The sequence below is a fragment of the Fusarium oxysporum genome, chromosome 6 (assembly GCF_000149955.1).
Source record: "Fusarium oxysporum f. sp. lycopersici 4287 chromosome 6, whole genome shotgun sequence".
In the NCBI taxonomy this organism is placed as follows: Eukaryota; Fungi; Ascomycota; class Sordariomycetes; order Hypocreales; family Nectriaceae; genus Fusarium; species Fusarium oxysporum.
Window position 1 is genome coordinate 4,261,756 of NC_030991.1, and position 5,985 is coordinate 4,267,740.

Genomic DNA, 5,985 nt, shown 5'->3' on the forward strand with positions numbered 1-5,985 from the left:
TCGGTGATGAGTATGTGAACTCAAGAGACCCACATTCTCCACCCTTCTGCGCTCTACCCTGTCCTGGTGTAAGTCTTTTTACCGAACAGGCTCTGCACGCATGGCCGAGAATCTCCACCACGTCATTGCAGAAAAGAGTTCTTTGAAATGTCATAGATTTGGGAACTTATTTGCCGCAGCAAATTTCAATATACAATAACATCAGAATCGGTGCAAAATAGCCTAGCCCCATGAATGAACCGTGAGCATATATGGGAGAGGCAAGAGCGCGCTGATACACGGTAGACCGAGAGCCTTTTCACATGGTATCTCGGCTTACCCTCGTCTGATATCATGCTACCCGGACAGTCCGTAGATGGGCTCTCTCTTTGTCTGAAAGCAGCGCTGCCCACAAATCAAACAAATCAAATCCGTGGTCGAATTTGATTTATTTGATACCTTTGGACACTGGATTTGTTGTTTGAGATATTTATTCAAGCATTTCAAATGTTCCAAATCTCGGCGTCGTACTTCTCCGATGCTATTTCCGGCCTCCCTGTGGGGCACTACGCATGATCTCAAGCGCCGACTGTACTTATCAGGAGCCTCATAAGCCGCAGCTAGAAAACGGCCAAAAAAAGCATCTTGATCATGATAGATTTTCTAGTACATCTATCTGCTTGCCCACCCGCAAGCATGGCACTCTACGTTACTGAACACCACGCCTTGCGGTTCTGTCAACGCCAAATCCCAGAACAGGCGAGCCTAGTTGGTTGGAAAGGGATCGTTATGGGTCTTTCTTTCTCCTAAATGCCGTCGGATTCAACCTCACAAAGTCGTAACTTTCCTCAGCATATGTCGTTCGTTACTCTCCGCTGCAGGTGGGAACTTTATTCTACTAGGTAGGTCTGGCGATGCTGCTGAGTGCTTGACGCTGGTGAAGGGTGAGCAAAACCAGGGGATGGAGAGGGGATGAGTTTGCCGTCGAGCCCCACTAAGCTAGTCTTTATTAGGTAAGGACTGCCAGACGCCATGACAAGGAAGCATCAATGACAGCGCGTGTTCGATGTTGAGGGGCTTACATGAGGGCGGCTGACTAACGTAAGAGCTCGGATAATGGCTCTGATTGGCCTGATCTAAGTGCCAGATCTTTAGCACCTCTTAAGTACCGGGTAAGTTATGAGGAAAGGCGGCCATGAGCCTAACCAGTTATCTTTCATAGCATCATATCCCGGTACCAAATATATCAAATATTATCTCAAATCCAAGATTTTGGATTTGTTTGTTTGAAATAAGATTTTCGGGATATTTGATTGATTTGTTTGGTAATTTGTTTGATTGGATTTGATTTGTGGGCAGCGCCGTCAGAAAGTGGTCGTTGAAGCCATCGTCGGCCATCACCCTGTTGTGCATGCTGTTTTTGGTGGTCTCATCCATCAGCAAAGCCCAATCGCTTCCTCTGCACTCCTTCTCTGATCTAGGACCACAGGAAAGACAGAAGCGAAGCAATTATGGAGGCGGAAGTAAGTTGGAGAGGTGGGGAATGGACCCCTTACTAGCGCCTTGATGTGATTAGCCAGAAACTTTTGTATTTACCCTTTTTGTGTGGCTTTGTAAGCGGAATAAAGTAACGCCGGGAGACTTGGCCCTGACTAGGCTTACTGGACCGGCAGCGCGTGAACTTCACATCCACAGTTCCAAGATCAAGTCAGCGCTGCCCTCAAATCAAACAAATCAAATCCGGGGTCATATTTGAGATATTTGATAACTCTCAAGACTGGATTTGTTGTTTGAAATATTTATTCAAATATTTCAAATATTTCAAATCTGACTCTCTATGCTTCCATGCTAACATCTCCAATCTCCCATTGGACCTCCTCCCCCCCACCTATTGTCGCCCCTAGCTTCACCGCACCATGTCTGACCCAGTTCTTAAGGCATTGTAACTTCTCCAGCGTTTCCGTCGTCATCGAAAGCCTCTGCGTCGTCAGCGTTGGCTTGGCTAGGCTGAACGACCTCTCGCAATCAGTCGCCATGGCCGGTATCGCGAGTATATCCAGAGCCAATTGGCTGATCATCGGGAATTGTCCCTGGTGAGCCATCCACCACTCGATTGGATCCTCAGTCTCTTGCGGCTCTAGCCGCAGATACCGCTCAAGCTCACTTCCCATCACCGTGGTCTTCGCTGTCCTGCTTTTAATCCATTGCTTGAACACGCTAACTTCAGTCGTCGTCCTTGGTACGCTTAAGGATGTCGATGTGTCCATGATCATCTTCTGCTGCTCATCCACCGGCCGGTTGCAGTGGTACCAACGGTCCAAGTAGTCAGACAGTCCAATTTTGGCATCCCTCACCCACACAAGCTGCTCTTCCGACGCCCAGTTCACCTCCAGATAGTTCATGCCGAGTGATGGGTGGAGGATGATGGATGCAGCGAACAACGGTGAGTCTCCAAGCTTGGTGTAGTACTCGTTTAGTTTCTGCCAGGCAGTCATGATGGACAGTCTTAAATAGTGTCGGTGATCCTTTCCCATGTCATCGATTCCTAATGATCCTGATGGCTTGCCTGATCCATCATCGCATTGTCTCGAGCCACGATCTGACAAGGGGCCTTGCCTGGACTTTCGCGGATGGATATCCGTCTCGCAATCCCTAAATCGAGCAGGAAGCTGCCGGTTACGGTCTGGTCGCCCTCGAGCCAGCTCGGCCTGCGAGTTGGTGTCCTGTCCCCCTGCCTCGTCGGGAACGGCATGATGGAACAGCTTCCGATCCTCTAGGTGTTCCAGCAAGTACTCCATACCCGTCATCACTTCCCAGAGCCGTCCGTTACCTCCTTCGCTGCCCCAGCCCTGCGTTCTCATAGTCTGTAGATAGAATGGCTCAAGAATAAGTTTGATTTCTGCCAACAGTCTCCAGTCATCTCCCTTCAGCATGTCGGCCTCCGGTAGCCATTTCTCCACTTCTGGGTGGACCAAGAACGCCCTGATGTCTCCCTGCTTGACGAGCGCTCGAGAGATCATGAGATAAGTGGAGTTCCATCTCGTATCGTTATTCATTACGACCTCTAGCTCTGCCGTCGACTCACTCGCCAAGAGGTATTCTTGTGCTTCGTCGTTCTCGCATGAGATCCTTTTGAAGAGCTCACACCTCTGAGGGGAAGATCTGATGAATTTGACAACATTGTGGAGCTTTCCCACCGGCCCTTTCTTTCTCCAGTGTCGTAGGTCATCCTCGCGCCGGCCGAGAAGATCAAATACCTGCGATTCGGCCTCGAAAGACTCGAAATCTTCGCCGTAGAGAAAGGCGCGAGCAACCAGGTTCAGGATATGCCCATAGCAGCGCATACGTCTGGCCCGAACGTCCGCCAGACTCATCTCTGCGTCGAGATCTCCGTAAAAGTTCACGAGACAGCTGTCGTTTGAAGATGCGTTGTCCGAGATCACGGTTCCGACTCGGTCCTCTATCTTCCATTCTCGCACAACTTGCCCGAGCGTCACCGCAAGACTTTCTCCGCTATGACACCCTAGCTGGCGACGGAGTGCCAATAGGCGCGACTGGTGCTTGCCCTGGCGGTCAAGAAAATGAGCTGTGACTGCCATAACAGCATGCCGATTAGGCGATGTCCACAGGTCGAACCCCAGATGGATTTTAGTAAGGGCATCTGAGAGCTCCTGCTTGATCTCATCTTTCTTAGACTTGTACGTGTCATCCAGCAAACGGCCCATCGATTGCCGGCTCCATGGTATCTGGTCAGCTAGGTGAGGGTCAAGCTGCTAAGCGAGCTGCTGAAAGAATGTATCGCTGAAGAAGGAAAAAGGAACATTGGTGTTAATTAGAAGTCCCAGGCTCAGTTCTCGGATCATCTTGACTCTAGCACGCGGCACGGCGCTGTACTGCAAGCGTCGTCGCTTAGGCCGTTCAGATTCATCGGTTGACAGATGTGGATCAGCTGCTTGACTGCTCTCGAAAATCCTGTGAGACCTGGCGTTGGTCAATAGTGCTCAAGCTCGCGACGTCACATTCACATTCACATACTTGCGGAGATGGTCCGCTGCCGAACTCGTAGCAGCAGCGGCGAAGAACTCAGGCTGACCCTTCGCGTCACACAAACGACAGGCCCAGTAAGGACTCAAAGGACTATCGTTAGTGTCGATCTCAACAAGAAAAAATCCATGGCGCTTGATCCAGCTCTTCCGGCCCTTCGAGCCCTTCCGGGACAAGGACTCTTCCAAAACATATCGTTTGTTCCTCCACACTGCTCGCGGAAGATCTGCAACAGTAGGGTGGTCTGGCAATGCCGACTGCGTCGTCAGCTCGAATTGACTCGCCAAATTCCTCGGTGGTCGAAGAAAAGAAAAGGCAGAGGGTGGAGGCGAAGGAAGCATGATGTCGTCGGATTCCATCGGGTTAGGCGTCGACTCGTGGGAGGAATGGTACGCGTTGAAAGGTAAACAAACTAGCACCGACGCGACTTGATGTCGCGAGGACGGGACGTAAAAGTTAAGGAGCTACTTTCTCCCCCACCAGCCTGACCGTGGTACTGGGGTAGCTCACTAATGGAAGGCTTGATGGATGACTTTGATTGGCTGGGGTCGCTCACCAGCCAGGTTCCGGGTAAGCTGTGAAAGCGCGGTCAACGGTCTGGCAGCATGGACGCTGGATGGCATATTGTGTATCAAATATATCAAATGTTATTTCAAATCGAGGATTTTGTATTTGTTTGATTGAAATAAAATTTTGGCATATTTGATTGATTTGTTTGGCAATTTGTTTGATTGGATTTGATCTGGGGGCTGCGCTGGATCAAGTCGGCATATCCGACACCGACATACTGCCCAGATACCAGATGCTGGCGAAATCCCAAGGCTTTTTGTGAAGTCTCACGGAAGTATCTATTATATGAGGCTGAGAAGTCTACTTGCATTTATGATTGTCATCAATTTTCCTAATGACATCAACCACGCTTGGATGAAGAAGCTGAAGACGCTAGATAGATTTGTGAATGCGAAAGCGCTATACTTGGTATTCATACACTCCATGAGGGAATAGGCTCCACGTCCACATGCATTGTCGAATGCAAGTATTAAATTTATTTAGAATGAAGTCGCTATCTCATGTATACATCTTTCTCGAGTTGGTCGACCTTATGTCATTCCACGCGCTTACGCGTACCTTGGAAACACAGCTTCTCTTTATCAAGTCCAGTAGGTAGACGCTTAGAACTGGTGATATATTTCTCTGACTGGACGAAGTGTATGTGTCAGGCTCTAGGATTCGTTGGCAACCGGCGCAAGAATAGATACCGTTCTAATTGCAGATTTCCTGTGTCCTACAACAAGTATTCTCTCACACCCAGTGGCTTTCGCTTCTATTTTTGTACCCATAGAATAAAGGCTGTCGTAAGTATGCTGCAACATAAGGGCTGCACAGTCGTGCAGCCCTATCTCAGCCTCGTTGATCGTGTAGCTATTGGGTCATTATTGTCACCGAGGCGGTTCCTCAAATCTTATTTTAGGATATCGTGTCCCGAAATACCTTAAGATACTAGACTCGGCGAGATGATGTTAGTCACATACGCCGAATACTCAGTATTGTTTGTCATACATCTTCACCCTTAATTACAACACATCTGGCGACAGAAATTTCTCGTCTCCACTAGACAAGAGCTAATATATATCTCAACTTCCGCTCTTGCCATCATGCCATTGAACTTTCTTTAAAACATGATTGGCAAAAATAACCCGGCTATACAGACTCTCACTATGGTTGAAGCTGAAAGGCTAGACGTACCTCAAAAGCTTCCAACGATACCAGCTAACAGTTCCGACAACATCTGGCGAATCACGAAGGAAACGCTTGTTGATTGTATGGATGGTCGGTTCGGTCAATACTTTGATGAAATGATCATTATTGATTGTCGCTTCAGGTACGAATATAATGGAGGCCACATCGACGGCGCTATCAGTCTGGCACCAAGGTCCGGGAGCCTCGTAGATACAAATCTGC